General features: G+C 41.9%; 1 long non-coding RNA gene across 1 annotated transcript in view; it reads right to left on the bottom strand.

The window, feature by feature from the left end:
* Positions 1-1018: 1018 nt before the first annotated feature.
* LOC127379446 (uncharacterized) overlaps positions 1019-20264 on the bottom strand; it is a 149073-nt gene continuing 129827 nt past the window's right edge. The window contains exon 2 of the long non-coding RNA XR_007888309.1: positions 1019-1205. This is a non-coding gene — a long non-coding RNA (uncharacterized LOC127379446). The remainder of the gene's footprint in view (positions 1206-20264) is intronic.

Here is a 20264-nt window from a genome sequence, read left to right as displayed (position 1 = left end):
GCGTAGCTTCCATGGGAATAAATGCAGTTAAATCCCACATGCAAGGGGCTAGCCATAAGGCTGCCATTAGCTACAGAGAGCGGCAGCTCTCCATTTCAAGTTTCTGCAGTCCTCCAGTGCCACGACCAGGTAACATGACAGCTGAGCCAGCAAACACATCTGCGACTGCGACAGCGACGCCTGCTGACAAAAGGGCGGCGGACCAACAATGCGTGCCGAGGTTATCTGGTGTCTCCACACAGCTGTTAGTCACAACTCGTTGAACTCCAACAAAGGAATCTCTTTGCTCACACATTGCTAGGATGTTCGCATGTGGCAAAGACAAAACGGGATACATGATGAGATTTGGGCTGGCACCGTATTTTAAGCAACAGCTTGTTGAGAGCATCAGCAAAGCTGGTCCATTTGTCCTGATGTTCGACGAGTCCCTGAACCAGTCAACTAAAAAGAAGCAGCTGGACGTCCACGTTCGTTTTTGGGAGGATGACTGTGTCCAGTCCAGGTATCTGGACAGTCAATTCCTGGGACATAGAACAGCTGTGGACCTGTTGCATCATATTAAAGTAAGTGTACTGTGTAGGCCTACTAGTCTACTAGCATTTCATTTTTCCTTTATTTGTGTGTGAGTGAGATGGTTTTTAAAAACTCCTGCGAGAAGTGTGCAGCACACTACAGAAAGATGCAGATGAACTTGCCGAGCAGGCAGAGGGGAAATCTGGGTCATTAATGGCCCAACTCATCACAAAATCCAACACCTTGCGACGAAGGCACAAAGAAAAACTCAGAGAGCTGATGGACACGGAAAAGTTGATGGAAGGCAAAACACACGAACTGAGGCACATGTCCTGAGTATTGATATTGGTCTAATATTGTAATTTCACCAAGTCATTGTTTTCAGCAAGTTGGCCTTGAATAGCTGATGTTGAGCTGTAGAGCTGTGTTACTTGTTATGTATTTTGTGTATTTAAATAAACCTGCCTTTGGTTTAATTTATTCTTTCGAGCTTTATTCCTTCTCATTCAATTCAATTCAATTTTATTTGTATAGCGCCAATTCATAACAGAAGTTATCTCAGGACACTTTTCAAATAGAGCAGGTCTAGACCGAACTCTTTATAGCATTATTTACAGAGACCCAACAGTACCACCATGAGCAAGCACTTGGCGACAAGGGCAAGGAAAAACTGCCTGTTAAAAGGCAGAAACCTAGGACAGATCCTCCGGCTCTAGGTGGGTGGTCGTCTGTCTCGACCAGTTGGGATGAGAGAGAGAGAGAGCGAGAGACAGACAGACAGACAGACAGGGTGCACAGCAACAACAGTATTGGCAACGGCAATCTAGCAGGACCATGGCAGGAGGCTCCACCAGGATCGACAAGAACCTGCGAGACGAGATAGCACAAGAACTCCGGGGAAGAAGTGAAGTTAGTAACAGGCATTAATGGAACATGAATGAGTGCAGAAAGTGAGGAAGGGAGGAGCTCAGTGCACCATGGGAAATCCCCCGATAGTCTAGGCATATAGCAGCATTACTAAGGGATGGTTCAGGACTCACCTGATCCAGCCCTATTCTCATCTTATCTGAGTTCTGTTGTATGTTTGTGCTCCATAGATTTAATTGCAAACTACAACTGTTTAGTAAGTTAAAGACGTGCTGCTGCCAACGACAGCTTGAAGTGGCGATGAGGTCGTAAGGTTTTTTTGGAAGGTCTTAAAAAAGTCTTAAAAAGGTATTGAAATGAACCTCAGGATTCCTGCATATACCCTGGAAGAAGACCCTGCTAAATATGGCTCTGTGGCCCTCATGTTGGATGCCATGGCCATCAATAAACATGTCCAGTACAATACATGTGTGTGTGTGTACCCTGTTAGCAATGTAGGAATGTAGAAATAAATGCAGGGGGGGCGCATTGGGGACCCATCCAAGATGGCGGCAGCGCTGATACGTCAGCTCCAATAGGCAGCGTCAGTCTATGAGGCGTCTATGTATATTATGTCACAATTTTTTTTTAATATCATACATATTTATATCATCTTTCTCCTTCTCTTCCTCTACCCTCCTCCTCCTCCTTCTCTTCCTCTTCGTCCTCCTCCTCGTCCTCCTTCCTCTTTCCTCCTTCTCTTTCTCCTCCTCCTTCTCTTCCTCTTTCCTCCTCTTCGTCCTCCTCCTTCTCTTTCTCCTCCTCCTTGCCTTCTTTCTCTGTCCCTGGCATTTCTTATGCTCCGTTGCAACTCCTCCACCTTCTCCTGAGAATCAATCAACTTTTGTTTTGCTTTGACTGGGTCAAAGTCATACTGATGATCCTGAAAAATATTACATTTATTAATAACTTAAATTTGTTCTCCTCATTTTATAAGCCAAGCATCCTGCAAAGGTAATAAGAACAACAATTGTTTCACTCACTGAGGTTGACTTCTCAATGAGGTTGAGTCCTCCAAGTTCTCTGACAGGTGAGCGTGATCGTGATCACTGATCTTCTGCCGCTGCCTGCTGTGACGTCCTGCTCGACCTAGGTGTACTGGGCACCTGGTGGAAAATAGTAAAAACTACACATTTGAAGCCATAAAATCAGGTTGAATGCAACATAACATAGGGTAAAAGAATCCATGTGATTTTATTTTTTCTTGACATGCCTGTCCTCCAGTATTTCTTCAGGTAAGTGTGAACTGATTTTGTTTTCTCAGCGACACCAGGTAAGTGTAATAATTTTGTTTTTCACAGAGCTTTTATCAGGTATGTATTTCTATATTATTTAGACAAAGATTTCAGGTATTTTAGTATAACTCAATCATGCGTTGTTGTTTAAAAAAAAAAAAGTATGTCTTCTCTTAATAGAATTGTGCATTTTAACATCAGGGAGGTGACACTGACTACGTTTTTAAAGGTTTATATGAGGGTTAATTCAATAGGAACAATTTCGAATAGAGTATTTTATTATCATTTAGTGGGCACTGTGTTGTGTTAGTGAAATATTAAGATTATATGAGAATTTGTCATGACACTAACTTTGCAAAGATGGTCAGGAAAATTAACCACTGATGGTATCACTCCTTCCTTTAAACGAGTTGACTGTCCAGTCCTGTCAAAGTCTTGTGGTGACAGCTGCAGACGACTGAACGGTCCTTTGGGACAAAATCTCTCCTCCTGAGTGCTGCTGCCCATGCCTACCTCTTCCATTTATCTTTTGGAAACCTACACACAAAACTCCATCTGAACAATGCTCAGTTCTCCATGCTTATGTAGCTACAATTCAGGTACATAACTTACGTTAGCAGTTAACGTTAATGTTAGTGCCATGAAACTGATTATTTTTTTTTAAAAAAAATAATATAAACAACTTCACTTGTGAAATGTTATTCCATGTTTCTTCATTTCAGCGTTTCTTTCACGGGAACATCCGTACGCCACAAAAGTCTGGCATTTTGCCAGATGCACAGCTGCCCCCCCCCTCCCCCCCGGCCGCCTCCCCCCGAAACCCATCCGGGTTCTCTCCTTTCCTCTTGTCCCCGGCCCGGGGGGTTTTCCCCCGGGGGGGGGGGACATTCCCCCCTTGCTTCCACCTTTTTTTCCTCTTTTTTTTTTGGGGGCATTAAGGGGGGGAGGGGGGCGGTGTTTTTTTTTTTTTTTTTGGTTCTTATAAAAAAAATCATAATGTAAAATTATTTTTTTTTTCTAGAACACTTTCATTTAATGTATTTTTTTTTTTTTTTTTTTTTTTTATAATTTTTTTTTTTTTTCTCCCCCCTTTTTTTCTCTAAAAGTTGTGGTGTGTTTCCCCCGAGCCACCAGGGGCAGTGGCAGGCTAGTGTTATTGTTAGCTACATTAGCCTATTTAGCAAACCAGCTCGAAAACAAAACTTTACATTGTACAGCAACACCGTGCAATGCATAAATTGGTGACCGGACTAAAGCAGCAATGTAAACAAGTGTAAAAAAACAAAGAAAATACATCTCAATATGGGCGCTGCCATCTTTGTTTTGCAGGTTGTACATTCGTCCTTGTTTAGCTCGGTGTACTGTGAGGTACCCCGAGCTGGACGGCTGAAATTCCGAAATGTCGCGAGATAGCTGCGAGATTTACACTTTCCAACTCGGGCTCCGAGTTCACGAGACAAATGGATAGCACCATATGTGTATATATCTATGACAACAACTACGCTAGACTGGTTGGTTGCAAACCGTGGCTAACAAGCAAACAATTTAAAGCTGAATGATTTTAATATTAACACAAAATAAGTGCAATGCACCTTAAATATTTTACCCTGCTATGAGCTGTTTCTTAACCAAACTAACAATTGGCTTAGAATTTACATTAGTACTCCTTCAGGTGAATAATACAATTAAATACATTAACCAAAGCTAGCGCGTAGCTAGAAAATAGTGCGTAGCTAGCAAATAGCGCGTAGCTAGCGATTAGTTGAAGTTGTTCTCTTATTTTGCACAGACAGTGTTTACATTTGGAAAGCCATGTTGCATTTATGTATGCATCCAGTGGGTAGGGTGGCCATTCGTCCGGCTTTTAAATGCCCTGTCGGACACTCATTTGTCCTCCTTCTGAGAAAATAACTAAAAAGGTCCGCCTTTTGACACATTACCTGTTAGTTTAGTACTTATTGGCTAAAAATGTGTGTCAAAATAAGTAATTTCATTGGTTACATGTTGTGACCTATCAACACATGGCTAATTTTAATATTCAAATGAGCCATGTGTTGATGCCCACCAGTTGCTACCACCAGGCTGTTAATCAAGCTCTCAGTGACAGAGAACTAAGGTGAGCTAATGTTGGTTGTTGGACTGAAATTCTGAAAATGCTCATTCTCATACGCAAAGCCTAGGCAAAGCCCATACATCTGAAACAGAAGGTGCTGTATTTTTTTTACCCTTTATCTATCCAGATAAAAACATTAAGAACAGTTTCTGTATGATGTTTATTAGACCTATGTAATCTGAATTGGAAGGCTACGTTGTCATGAGCTGTATCTTTTATATTTATTATTAGCTATGTGGTATGTGTATGCACCTTTATGTAATCTGGTGGAAAAACATTAAAATTTAAAACCGGATCATACCAAACAAATGCGTGTCCCTGTGTATGCAAAGTGTCCTCCTTTTTCATGTGAAGGAAATGGCCACCCTACCAGTGGGGCATCACAATAAAATTAAGCATAATGTGTTAATTCCACAATAGGAGTTCAGTCAGGACCACTTTCGTCAAAATATCTTATATTCCAAGCAGAATTACATTTGGCGGTATGGCTCTGTTCTGGGACCTCCTTGTCCTTCCACGTGCCTACGTGGAAAACCTTAAGGCAGGGAGAGCACACCTCCCTGCCCTTCCATGTGCATACATGGAAAAGTTTAAGACAAGGAGAGCGGCAGCAGAGACCCCAGGGTACAGAACAGAGCAAGCATCAATGGCAATCAGAAAATGATATTGATTAATTAGAAACAACATAAAAGGAGGAGCTGGGGTGGAGGTGGGTGCAAAAGGCTTGTAGAGGGAGCAGCAGAGATAGGCAGGCAGGCTAAAGCAGCTTAAATAAGGCGCCATGCATGATGTTTGCCAATTGGATGCTTGAGGAAATCAGGTGAGCTGTCAGCTGACTGTGTATGGTATCCAATGGGAAGCTTTGAGGAATCAGCTGATGTATGTTTATGACTAGCTGTGCTCGTATGATATAGCTGTAACTGAAAGCTAAGCCTGACTTCGTGCCCTGCCTGAACTAACGCTATGCTCAATATATGTTGTTACCTAACAGTTTTGGTGTAAAAAGCCTGCATATATCAGTATCGGGTGATATCAGTATCGGAAATTGAGAGTTGGACAATATCGGAAAATATCGAATATCGGCAGAAAAGCCAATATCGAGCATCCCTAATAAAAGTCTTTTCATGCCATCAGAAACTACGGAGAGACCCCTTTAACCTGCATGTGCAACTCCAAGCCATCCTCCGTGTGATGACAATAACGGTGGTGATGATGATGATGATGATGATGATTCCTACCATCAAGAAATGTTCGACCTTCCAGAGCACACCCCTTGCCACCCTCTGCATGATGCTGTTCAGCCAGCAATCTCTCCTCCTCCGCAATCTCCACAGCACCTTATTCTGTCCGCCATTGATACCCCACCACCTCTGGCACAGGAAGCTGAAGTGGTGACACAGCCAGAGGTCTCCTTCAAATCAATGATCGCCCTTCCGGTCAGAGAACGCCCAACTACCAGCCGCCAGAGGGCAAAGCCTCCTTCATATGATCTGACGAGTGACGACCATTTTTCTTTCATTAAAGAAAAAGCGATGAAAAACAAGGGGAAGAAGCAAAAGCCTACAGCAAAGAAAACACTCAACCAATCCACAACCAGTCAAGTCCGTCAAGTCAACCAGGATCCTTGTGCTATCTGCCAGCATTCTTATGGCGACTCAAATGACCCAAGTCGACAGAGGAGTGGGTTTCTTGTGCAGTCTGTTCCCATTGGTTTCATGAAAGCTGTACGGAGGACAATGGGGTGACTGACGATGACATTGCCTTTACATGCAAAGCTTGCCTGTTTCCAGAAATGTAGCAACTTATTAACTTCTGCGGGCCATTTGTTATCTGCTGTTGTTTGTTATATTGTAATAGGCCTATGCAACATTTTATATATTTACCTTTATATATACTTCATGAGTTCATAATAAATGCATGAAAACCATCACATTGTTTTATTTGCTTGATGATGCTCAATTTTCCAACGTTCATCATAAACCTTGGTTTTGGAACAGGAACAACATTGCAAATGGTAAAATGACTGAACATAAAATTAACCTACAGAATTACTTATTGAGGAAGTTTTACTACCATTCATGAATGAAGGTAAACCATGGTTTAGGCCTTTTAACATAGACTTACCGGTGTCCCACAGTAGGCAAATGACTGTCCCACATTAGGAAGCTGCACATTTTCTCAGACAGTTTGGCACTAAGAGCACTGATATCTGTATCATTTCTTTTATGAATGTGTTGATGAGGACACCCCCTGAGGGTTTCAAAATGGTGTTGGATGTGGATTTAATGTGTTGCCTTCACATTGTAATATTCAACAGAAGTCTGAAAAGCAAAAACTGTCCCACATTAGGGCAATCCACCCTACTGTTGATTAACATTAGTGATAAACTATTTTCATTCAACAGTAGCTCGGACAGTAATGTGGTGATTAGTCTCCACAGTGCTGTGTTGGAGCTTGTTGTGATTGATAAAACCAGGTGATACAGAGAAGATGTATGTTTGAATATACTCCATTGTGAACAGTTAGCATACTTAATCGTTTATTTACTAGGCAGTATACAGCACATAGGCTACTGATTATATATGTAGTAGGCAGTATGTAGTATATGGTTTTGAACACAGCCTCTGACTGTTGTCATTCGACAATGTCAGCGGACTCTATTTATAAGCTAACGTAATGCTAGTGTAGCACACTGTTGGCACAAACGCACAGAAGGCACTCAAGACATATGTGTATATCCCTGCGCATATCTATGTGCACAACCCTACATTGAAACCAAGTGTGAACTTATCGTGACGTCACGCCGTGACATACTGCGAGTTGATCTACACTGATTGGCTGCGCAGTTTTGACCCATCCTCAGCAGGAAACAATGGCAGCTCTCCTGGTCACACACGATCTCATATAAAATATGTTTCTGAAATGATTTTATGTGAGAAATAGTCAACGCAGTAACTAGAATCTAGCTTTGTCTTTGATCATCACTGCCTAGTTTGACAGTTTGATCAGAGTTTCGTGCACTGTCCTGAATGGACTTGCTGAGAGTGACCTGTCAATCAAAAGGTAGCCCCACCCTAAAGTATAATTCCATAATTTATAGAAAAACACAGATAGACACATAATCAGACACATATAAATCAGCCCACAGGTAACCAAGAAAGTCATGAAATATCTTTTTTTTTCATTCATTACCAATAAAGTTAAAAACATAAACATAAAATGTTTCAGAATCTTACATATGGCACCTTTAAAGGTCCAATGTGTAACATTGAGCAGAATATATGGGTAGAAATTGAATATAAAATGCATAGGTATGTTTTCATTAGTGTATAATCACTTTAAAATAAGAATTGTTGTTTTCGTTACCTTAGAATGATTTTTTTGCATTTTTGTGAATGTGAGCGGTATTTGGTTGGTTGCAACTTCAATGCTAGATGCTACTAAATATTTATATAAATATTTTCGGAAGGAAATAATCAATCTATTATTATTTTAAATTGAGCTTCTATAGGGTCCTATATCATTTCTTATAGTGCATGTCACAGTCTGTCTCCCTGTCCTTCCTCTCCCGGCCCTCTGTAGGATTGGTTTCAGAGGTTGGGAGACACAGCAACATCAGCTCAGTGTTTCTCTCAGCTGGAGCTTTTTGGCTGCATGCTAAGAGGACGTTATATAGAGAGATTTTAGTGAGTAAATCAAACTAAAACTGTGTGGAGGGGGAGGGGGGGCAACAATTCTCTTTTGAATACTGCCTCTGTGAATACTCCAGATGTGTGCTGACTTGTCAGCTGGTCCATCATTTTCAGAGACTGACATTTGCTTCATATGCATATTTGGCTCAACTCTCACACTATAACGTGCAAAACACTCCTTCAGTCCTCACCCACAGTCTGGAAGGCGTGTCCTTATCATTTCTAATTACACATCACCAGCACAGAATAAGATTAAAAGCTGTCCCTACACAGTGTAATGAGGTGTTTGCTGCACATTCCTGTCCTGTAGGTGCTGTATTTGTCCTACTTGGAGCTGACTGGCTGCAGCGATGGGCGTGCAGCGCTCAGCCGGCTGGACCCGTGCCTCGTGTTCTCTGGCGCTCTGTACGCAACAGCTGGAGCTCTGCAAATGACATGTCTCATTTACATGTAAGCTCACACACATTCCTGCATTCTTGTAGATACACAAACCAAATGTGAGCATACATTATATACACAAACTGTATTCAGGATGTTATTGTTGAAGATATGACCGTTTCTTTGTGTGTACTACAGCCATGTGACAAATGGTTACACTAGTCTGACATCACAATGAACTCATTTTTAGTTGTTTTTCAATTAAAACCTCTCTGGAAGAGAGAGGGAGTGGAGCCATGGCTTTCAGCATGCGTATTTATTGCAAGCACCTCAAGTTCATCAGTTTGAACCTATAAAAAGACTCTCCTTGTAAAATCCTGGGTTGTGTTTGTCTCATAAAGACATAGAGTTCCTTCCTTTTACTGGTGAGTTTATATGACGGCCTACAGCCCCATGAGAGACTATCTAAACATGCAGGCCCCCACCATGGACAGATAACCCTGCAGAGTAAACTAGGTCTAATTGATGGTGGGAGGGAGGAGAGCATATGCAGTTACTCAGTCACTGTCAAGCCACCTGCACTATATCCACATGCAATAACTGTTCCCTGCACATGTACAGATCTCTCTCCAAGGACTGTTAGAGTCCAGAGATGTCTGCAAGCTATAACGTTAACAAACAGCACGCACACCAGAAGGGGAGGGAAAATGGTTTTATTGCTTTCTGCAGTTGCAGTCTTAAAGCTGCACAGTGCATTTCTCAATAAGCATCCCCAAGTCTCAGTTAAAGGTAAATCATGGTATCAGAAAATCATACAACGTGACATCAGAGAACTGTACAGTGTGCGTATGTTTACCAGCCTAGAAGGTGTGTGATGGAAGGTAACCCCATTTGTGACCTCAATATCCTGTAAAGTATGTTACTGGGTTTAGAATTAGAGTTGTCACAATATCAGATATGATGGAACGTCTTGATTTTTATTTCGCCGCCCACGCTTCACTAGAGGGTCAAGGTCTCACCTACTTTTACCACGAGCGTCTCCCAGCAAAAGAGCACAGAGAAAGGATCTGTTGGTAGTCATATACACATATTTCAGTACAGTTTAACTTGCTTTTCAAAATAAAACTACTGTAGTTCGCTTGTGAAAGAATTTCCAAAAGTGAGCCAGCTGAAGGGTAGCATCTTTCCACTGCGACCCTTAACTCTTAACCTGTCGAGCACAACTCCTTCTTTTTTTGCATAATTCTTCAGAAACATTGCACACGTAGGACTCAATGACTACAGCCCTGACCCCCTGACCTTATTGGTCATGAAGTTGTTTGAGCACCTTATGCTGCCCCACCTCAAAGCCATAACCAACCCACTCTCAGACCCTCTGCAGTTCGCCTACAAAGCCAACAGGTCTGTAGACAATGCAGTAAACATGGCCCTGCACTTTTTCCTCCAGCACCTGGACTCCCCAGGAACCTATGCCAGGATCCTGTTTGTGGACTCCAGCTCTGCTACAGGACAAGCTCTCCCAGCTTACTGTGCCTGACTCCACCTGCAGGGTTCAGCTCCCTCTCCTAGAAAGCCCAGCAGAGGATGTACTTCCTGCGGCAGCTGCCAAAGACAATGATGGTGCACGTCTACACTGTCATCATGGAGTCCATCCTCACCTCCTCCATCACCATCTGGTACGCTGCTGCCACTGGCAAGGACAAGGGCAGACTGCAGCGTATCATTCCATCTGCCAAGAGCTGCAATCTGCCATCCCTCCAGGACCTGTACGCCTCCAGGACCCTGAGGAGTGCAGGTAAGATTGTGGCTGACCCCTCCCACTCCAGACACTGGTTGTTTCATTAATTCTGGTCAGTGTTTACATTCCACCGTATGTCAACATAGAGGACGCACAGCGCACACTTGCCGACCAGATAATGTGTGTGAGGGGCCTCCCTGACCATGTCATGGTCTCTGTAAACAAGCTTTGTAAACCTGTTGTGAGGACATTCAAGCAGTGGACCAGTGAAGCTGTGGAGGATCTTCAGCTGTGTTTGGACTCTACTGACTGGGATGTTTTCAAGACTGCTACCAACAGTCTGTATGAGTACACAGAGGCTATGACGTCATCATTTGGTTGAAACTGGATAATATTTTATGGTGAGAATATGACTTCTTAGAGTTAGGCAGGACAATAAACAGTTTGATATGCCCGGCTCGTGGACGGCATATCAAACTGTTTAATAACGTAGTTGCTACATTGTATCAAGTCAGCTTTAATTACGATCGATCAAACATGCATTCCTTATTCCAAATAATTTTTATTTGCAATAAATGTAGAACAAAATTATTGCAATTCAGGCGATTCATTTATGTGTATTAAACTGGACATTCCCATTGATGGTAAAATGAGACATAGAGAAGGGCATAGGGAAATTCATGGCAGAGAAAGATGAATCGGACGAGGTGGGCCGAGAAGATTGCGCAGCTTGGGGGGGAGAGACCATGCTTGCTACGGAGGCCTGCTGGGGTGTGGACAACACCCGACTCCAAACCTTTTTGTCCGTGTTGGATGGTGCCCAGTAGCTTTTGAGGCTGGATTCACACCTGCAAAAACACAAATAAAAAATTTATATTTGCAGTAGGCTTCAGGTAGGCTTCAGGTTATTATTACCACAATGAATTTATAACCTAGGTTTAGGCTTACCTGTATCCCGTAACAGACATGATTTGTCTGGACTCCAGCACGGTCTCAGACAGACGACGGACAGCCGTGCTTCTAAGACTGTGGTTGGTGTATCTGGTGGTCAGACCAGCTGCTTTGGACAATCATGGAAGCATGTCCCTCAGGTAGTTCTTCCCCATCGGCTGTATGGAGTACCAGAGATGTGGTTGGGGGTCCTTCAGTGGATGGAGGTAGAAGGCGGTGACACCCAGCGGACGTCTGGCGAGATATTTTTTGAAGCTCAGGACTGGACGTCTGGGGTTGCCTGGCTCCGCATACATTGCGCCTCGGAGGTTTTCCTTGTTTGGGTTATTTGGATGTTTGTGGTTCTTCGTCTCAGGATTGAACGACAAACTAACATATTCATCCCCGGCGTCATCCACTTTTATGGCGAATGAGGACGCAGTCAGCTCCTGAGTGCCCTCCCTGCCTTGCCTCACCAAGCAAAGCTGGAGGTCAAACCAAATTTTGGAGACGAGACCTAACGGGGTGTCCGGGGAAAGAGCTGCCTTGTTTTTTGCTTTTGTTATTCCGTCGTCCTCGTCACTCTTTAACCAGTCGTCAAATGTCTTCACTACTCCAAATAGATTAAAATTGACAATGAATTCGTCCATTTTTAAAACGCTGCAATGTTTAGAACTACGGTGAATAACGTTAGCTCAGCTGTAGCTAATTAGTTTCTATAGCAACCACACAAGGCTGCATCTGATCACAAATTTAATAACGTAGTAATAACGTAGGACTCAGCCTCGAGTTGCCTTTTTGCAACATTTTCAGGTATACGAGCACTGCAGAACCCAAACGTCTATCCCCCACACTCCTACAGCCACTTTTTTTTGTCAAAACAGTTCTTCCAGGTTCTGAAGTTCCAAATGGCAGGATAAATTGATTTCCTTTAATTTAATTTACGATTTAGCACTTGGGCTATTGCTATTTTCTGTGGATTACAGAATATGACCAATAACTCTAACTTTTGGCCAATCCAGTCAGCCTTCAGTTTAATTTAGGCTAAAATAAGATAAAATGTGTATTTTTACAGCCTACAAATCTTGCCTGATGCAGCAAGTTTTGTTTTCAACCATACACATTTATAGAGGAGGTCAACTGGGCATCATTTGCACCTATATACTCGGATGGAAAAGGGATTTTCATGAGGTGGAAGGAAAGGAGTATGGAAAAGCATGTAAAAGATATTGAAAGAATCATTTAGGTGCAGTTTGCTGTCTATTCAACATGCGTTAAGACTTCTCAATTCCCCATCGGCACCTTGACTCCACCTTTGGCTCAGCCCTGCACCCCCCGCAACATGATCCCTCTACTTCAAATTTCCAGTTCAGCTCTTCCTCAGCCACGTTGTGTGTTGACCTTGCCTTTTCTGTCCGCCTGCACTGCTCCCTTTTGGCAACAGACAGCCGAGTCCATGCAAATTCATTGGACAGCTGTCATTTATTCTATATGTGTGTGTGTGTGTGTGTGTGTGCACTGGTCTTCCATTCAAGGATGAAGTGCCTGAATGGATTTAACGTTGAGAGGGATCCTCTAAAATGAAGACAATTCTGCTGGTTTTTACTTCTAGCAAGGATAAAGTGTGATAGGAGATGACAGCAAAGATTTAGTTCTCAGGGTTAAGATTAGAAACAGCATTAAATATAACTAGGTCAGGTTAAAGGTTACGGTCAGGTATTTAGCAGTAAGGGTTAGGGGTAAGGGTTCATTATGCTTGAAAGGGACTAGTTCGTACAACGTGTCCTTCAACCATATCTGAAAGTGGTAGGCAAAAGTGTTCATAAATATTCCCAATGGCCACACTCTGACTTCCAATCTTAATGCACCTTTTCAATTTTCGAAAAAATGTTAAAATATTGCAAAAACATTTTTACGCTTTTATTAGCATGTGAGTTATTTGTCACTGAGAAGATGAAATGTGGAAGCAGATATGTTGGGACTCATTAGGAGAGTGTAATGTTCTTCAAATTAATACATGAAATAAACAATACACTATATTTCCATCACATTTTCCACACGGTCTTCCATCACTTGACTTTGACTCTCATTGGCAGCATCTTCTTCTGTAATGGTTTAATGGTACCTGATTGGAGAGTTTCCACCACTGCCGGTTTTTCTCAAACTACTAATATTCACATAACATTAGTGCATAAAAAAACATGAATTCCTCTGTATATTTGGACACAATTTGTGTTAACATTTGGATGAAACCCTGACTATAGCCTTCTCCTGGTTGCACACCACTTCCTACCACTGCACATCTCTGTTGTCTTGTCACAAATTATAAAAATTGAGATAACTGCACATTTTTGCGCACTATCTGATGGTGATGCGCTCGGTTGTACAAACAGAAAGTAACAAGTAGTCATGCAAAGTGGCTTGGCTGTTTCATAGTTACAAAAATTGTCTGGAGCCTTTAGATAATACCAACATGTTCTCACTCCAAACCATTGACTGTGTACACCGATCCGCCATAACATTGTGCGCACTGACAGGTGAATTGAATAACACTGATTATGTCGTTATCGAAACATATTTTAGTGCAGTTTTTAGCTGCAATACGAGATTGTTTGTGACCAGGTGAGACCCTGTTGTTTCCTGCTATGGAGGAGAACAACTCAACTTGCAGTACGTCATCTCCGCTGGCTGCGTCATACTGACATCGCAACGACCATAACACCAAACTCAAGGCTGCAAAACGTTACTCCACGAACCAATGGGTGACGTCACGATAGGTTCACACTTGCTCCCGAACTCGTCAAATATTGCTGCTTGGCTAGTGGCACAGCATTAATAAATATGCAACGTCTGGTTAGAGTTTCAAAATAGAGCTTGTGGGGTTAACATTGTGAAAATAAAATAAATTATTTACTTTTTGTTTCGGGACACAAACAGCAGTTTTCTGGGTTTGATCCATCAACCCCACCACCTCCATATCTGTACTTTCTCGCTTTTTATCTACGTCAACCTGACTTTGACGACGGACACGTTCAGAATTGACGCTAGCATCGTGTTTTGAAGCAGAGCACTGACCAAGCTGCAGTACTTGATGACTCGAGAGTGAGACGGGTTGGATAATACCTGTAGTCAAAGAAGGTTCTCAGAAGTATACTGAGTATGAGACTTTGTGTCTACTCTTGCAATAGTCACACAGAACACACACATTTTTACCCTTGACAGCTATTTGTTTTTCAGCCAGCAGCAGTGAAATGATTTTATACCTACTAAGAGTTTCCAAGGTGTATTATCAAGGGCCTTGTGGACTACCGCTGCGACAGTGTCATACTTCACTTACTGACTTATAAAGTTTCATTATGTCTTTTTTCCCAGTTTGTCTTAATTTGTTGGAGAAAGTGCTTTGATAAATGTCTGTTTGTAGGAATATTTTTTTCTTCTGATCCCCCTCTCCCTTTCCATATCAAGCTATCCATTTGTACATCTTGGCCTCCGAAGACTTTTCCACCAGCCCTGGTAGTCATATTTCCCATGCATGGTCATACTTTTATATCGCTTCCTCGGGCCAACAAAACTGATTTATACATGCAGCTCTTGGTTCTGTTGACGACCCCGATAAACGTCTCATGACAAACACATCTGTTGGGCTCAGAGATTGTCGATGGATGAAGAAGGATTGATGGATGGCCAAAGGAAGGACGGACAGAGGGGGGAGAAACATAAGGAAGAGGCAGGGCTTGGGACTTAGCAGAGTGGAGTTTCTCAGTTCTTCTGGCACATCTGTCCTTCTTCCGTCCCTGCAGCGCTGATGCAATTGCGAGGGTACACAAACACACTCTGACTGAAACACATTCAGCTGGCTCTGTTTAGCCACGCTGCCTGCATGTGGATTACTGGATCTCCCATTGTGCTGCCATTACTTAATAGCAGCTTTGGTGCAACATGGAGTGATGTTTATGTGGCCAAGCTTCAGACAGCCAAATGTGCCCGTAACAGCAACCGATGAAATCATTCTTTAAAAAAAATTGCTTAATAGAATAATGTGTGCCATTTGGTTGGTGCTGTTATCCAAAGCTTGTTATAGCAGAGCAATTTATCCATAATCATTTTACAAAGTATGAAACTAGACACCAGCAACACCAACATAAGTAAAATGATATTTCTGCTATATTAATTCTAAGTTTGCTCGTTATTTAAGGATTTGACAGTGTGATGATGACTAAAGAAAGTCATATTTAAGTCTGTCCCCAGCCTACACCACTGGACATAATGCACAACATCTGGTTCCACAACTGCACACATTTTTAACATTAGCTGCCCTAAGAAGAACTGAACCACTAACTCTTGTAGACCATTAATACCATCTGAGCTACAACTGTGAGTTTGTCTTGGTATTAATAAAGTCATATGTAGCGTTTTAGCATCAATAAGCCACCACATGAATTTTGAGACATGAGGGTAATTAGCAAAAACAACTGAGACCATCACTGACAGCCTTTAATGGCCTGTATGCTGTATGTCTTTGGTTTAGATTTGCTGGCTAATTGGCTGCACGTTTCCTGGTACAGTATGCCCTTTTGTAATATTTTACCAAAGGTTCTATAGAATTTGTGTGTCTTTTTTTGTGTTCTTGTGTGTCCATGTAATGAATGCAAGTCCAATATTTATTCTCCTTTTAGCTGTTTTCAACCCATTCTCATCTCTGGGTGGCAAATACCAACACTTTGTTATACAATGTTGGCGTAATTCTGATTCTGTTTTCTGATTGTCCTTTCTTATCCTGATTATGTTATTGTCAGTAGTCACAATGGGGCAAGTGAAGACATGAGGCCCCTTTAATATATTATGAATTATCATTATTATTATTCAACGCCAGCCGACAAAGTAACCTGCAAACAGCAAGCTAGTCAGTTTACCGTCCACATCGGCCCCAGGAGTCTGGATGAAGCTAGCTTACAGTATTTTGCCGTGTTAGCTAGAAAGCACTTCATCCGTTCGCTAAAACGACAATATCAACATAATATAAGCTGTGCAGTAATGTTATGTTGGCTTTGACTCTATTTATAACCTAATGTAAGCTAGTGTTGCACATTGTGGATGTGGTGAGAGAAGGCACTCTGGAAAACACGCATAAATGTGGCATGTTTTGGATTTTAAAGGAAAATTCGACCCGCATCACTACATAGAAGTGCATATAAATCAGCGACAGAGAAACTCAGGGATGGTCTCATTTTTTAAAATTATGGTACAACCTGTTCACATATTGGCAATAAAAAGTGATTAATACATTAAAAAAACACATAAAATGCGTCAGAATCTTATATAATGGAACCTCTAAGTTAGACCAAATGGATGTTTAGATACTGTAATATTAATCTACTTAGGTCATATGTAGATATTCAATTCAATTCAATTTTATTTGTATAGCGCCAATTCACAACAGAAGTTATCTCAGGACACTTTTCAAATAGAGCAGGTCTAGACCGAACTCTTTAAAACATTAATTACAGAGACCCAACAGTACCACCATGAGCAAGACCTTGGCAACGGGAGCAAGGAAAAACTGCCTGTTAAAAGGCAGAAACCTAGGACAGACCCTTCGGCTCTAGGTGGATGGTCGTCTGTCTCGACCAGTTGGAGTGAGAGAGAGAGAGACAGACAGACAGACAGACAGACAGGTGCACAGCAACAACAGTAGCAACAACTACACAAATAGTAGTGACTGATGATGATGAACATGACAACAGCAACGATGGGGGACAATGAGCAGTGACAACAGCAACAACAGTAACCGTAGCTATAACAATACTCATAATAATAATAACACCAATATCAGTAATATTGGCAATGGCAGTCAATCAGGACCATGGCAGGAGGCTCCACCAGGATCCATAAGAACCTGAGAGACGAGAAAGCACAAGAACTCCGGGGAAGAAGTGAAGTTAGTAAGATGCATTAATGGAACATGAATGAGTGCAGAAAGAGAGAGGAAGAGAGAAGGCTCAGTGCACCATGGGAAATCCCCCGATAGTCTAGGCCTATAGCAGCATAACTAAGGGATGGTTCAGGACTCACCTGATCCAGCCAAAAATGTCTTAAGCCTACTCTTGAATGTGGTGATGGTGTCTGCCTCCCGAACCACAACTGGAAGCTGGTTCCACAGGAGAGGAGCTTGGTAACTGAAGGCTCTGGCTCCTGTTCTACTTTTAGAGACTATAGGAACCACAAGTAGCCCAGCATTCAGAGAACGTAGTGTTCTAGAGGGGTAATAGGGTACTATGAGCTTTTTTAAGATATGAAGGGGCCTGACCATGAAGAGCTTTATAGGTGAGGAAGAGGATTTTAAATTCAATTCTACATTTTACAGGGAGCCAATGCAGAGAAGCTAGTACAGGAGAGATGTGATCTCTTTTTTCTAGTTCCTGTCAGTACTCGTGCTGCAGCGTTCTGAATTAATTGGAGCGTTTTAATGGACTTATTGGGGCAACCTGATAATAAAGAGTTGCAGTAATCCAGCCTTGAAGTAACAAATGCATGGATTAGTTTTTCTGCATCTGTCTGTGATAGGATGTGTCTAATTTTTGTAATATTACTATTAAATGAAAGAAGGCAGTCCTAGAGGTCTGCTTTATGTGGGAATTAAATGACAAATCCTGATCAAAGATAACTCCAAGATTCCTGACAGTGGTGCTAGAGGCCAAGGTAATGCCATATAGAGTAACTATATCTTTAGACAGTGAGTCTCTGAGGTTTTTGGGGCCATATCTAAAATTACTTTGAATTGAGGGATTTAGTTTCCCCTGCAATAAATAGGTACAACTAGTCTTCCTCAGGAGTTTATTCTTGGCAAATAAACCACCAGAAACAACCATAGTTTTATCATTAATATGAAGCAAACTGGTCTAAATCTAGTACCTAGATGAAAGCTAGCCAAAAAAGTGAGTTTGTGTTCATCCAGTGCTCGTGTTTTCAGGCGTATGTCAGACTAATGGCTGACCAATGTCTCAACCGCATAGCCATAGATCCATCATACCAGAGGCACACACACATCATGTTATCATTGCGGTGTTGTGTATCCAGTGAGAGCGAGCGCACAGCGGTGAAAAAGCTCTTTTCAACACAGTTCATGTATGGTGAAAGAAAGTCAGTGTGCCGCGCAGAAACACTGCTCATTTATTTGTGTCAGAGCAACCTGGCTGACATACACACACTTATATACACACTGACTGCAGCCCCAAGCCTACCTCACACACCTTCAACCTGGACCAGCTTGCACTGGGGTGGCTAAAAATAGCTCAGCGGGTCCACTGTGGGCTTCCTTTGTGTGTGGCTGGTGGGGACGTTATTAAAACTTTTGGTGTAATTACCCCGCCCCCCACCCCCCCACACAACGGCCGTCAGTCAGCCACGCGACTGCATCGCCAGGCACTTACTGACCCACTTCTCCTCACTGGATCACACAGAAACATGACTTATCAGATTGTGTTCAGGGTTATAGATGAAAACATAAATACTGAGATTGACTTCATTTTGAGTTCTTTAACCAGTTATTTTTTGAAGTATTTTCTCCCATAGAGGAAAACATTTTATTTATTTTTTTTACACCATAAAATTAGTCAGTAAAACACATTGTGAACACAAGCCTGAAACGTATTTTCAGTTCCAATTTTCATTTTTAAAACAGCGTAACAACTTTAACTGGAAGAAGGAGGAGGACTTAAGATTGACAGGGACAAACTTCATGCTATAAGATGCAATAAAATGTGTCTTCTAACAACTGGATTTACAAAAAATCCAAACTGATGGACGTTTACATTAAAATACTAAAAAATCATATGCATCAACAAAACATTCAGTAAGCCCAGTACTGCACTGTACTGTAGTTAGTGTACCGTGTACTCCGAATAGTTTCCCCTACTAGGAAAAGTGGACTGGATATAAAGAGAAAGATGATATGGGATAAATGCCAACTTCAGTATAAGGAGCCAAACAGTAATTGTTTAGCAATGCAAGAAAAAATTGAGAAATTGAGTACAAAACATGCATAGTTAGGTAGATATTGTCTCCTTCAGTATACAATCAGATTACATCTGAAATGATACAAAATACAAATGATTTTCCTCGACATTTACAAATACTGTACATTGTAAACAGGTTTTGAAAATCCCTGTTGTTGCTGTTCTGCATCAGTTGGTGAATGGTGGGAATATTTTAATGTTTCTTTTTATTTTTGACTGCTGTTAAACAGGAGCCATTGTGGTCATTTACAGGATGATAATGGTAAATGCTAAAATGTAGCGTAGTAGAGTAGATATGAGTCGTAAAATCAACTTAATCAGTAAGAAAATTGTGTGCAACTGACATTTGCACACAATTTTCTTTCTAATGTATGCTAACATTAGCTACGACTGTAGCAGCAAAATAGTGTTTTATTTGTAAGAGGATGAGTGCAATATTACTTCTCTCAAAGGTTACACAGTGGCTGGAAATGATGTTTACCTAAATTCAGCTCTCGATCCTCTCGTCTCTCTCCACCATTGGACCTGGAGCTGCAGGCCTTGTTTTGGTGCCACACAACAGAGTCTCTGTGCAGTCTCTGGCAGGAGTGGAGGAGGTGGGAGGATGTGAAAATGGATGCTTCCTCGGGGAACGAGCCACTGCTGTGGACACCATGATCTCTAATGTCCAGTGGTGAGATTCATCAGGCTGATCAGCCCAATGCTGAATGCAGCAGTTAGTGAAGTATCCGTGGTTATGATAAG

This window comes from Dicentrarchus labrax, unplaced genomic scaffold (genome assembly GCF_905237075.1).
Source record: "Dicentrarchus labrax unplaced genomic scaffold, dlabrax2021, whole genome shotgun sequence".
NCBI lineage: Eukaryota > Metazoa > Chordata > Actinopteri > Moronidae > Dicentrarchus > Dicentrarchus labrax.
Note: the sequence above shows the minus strand (reverse complement) of the source record. Positions and strands in the feature narration are given on the sequence as shown.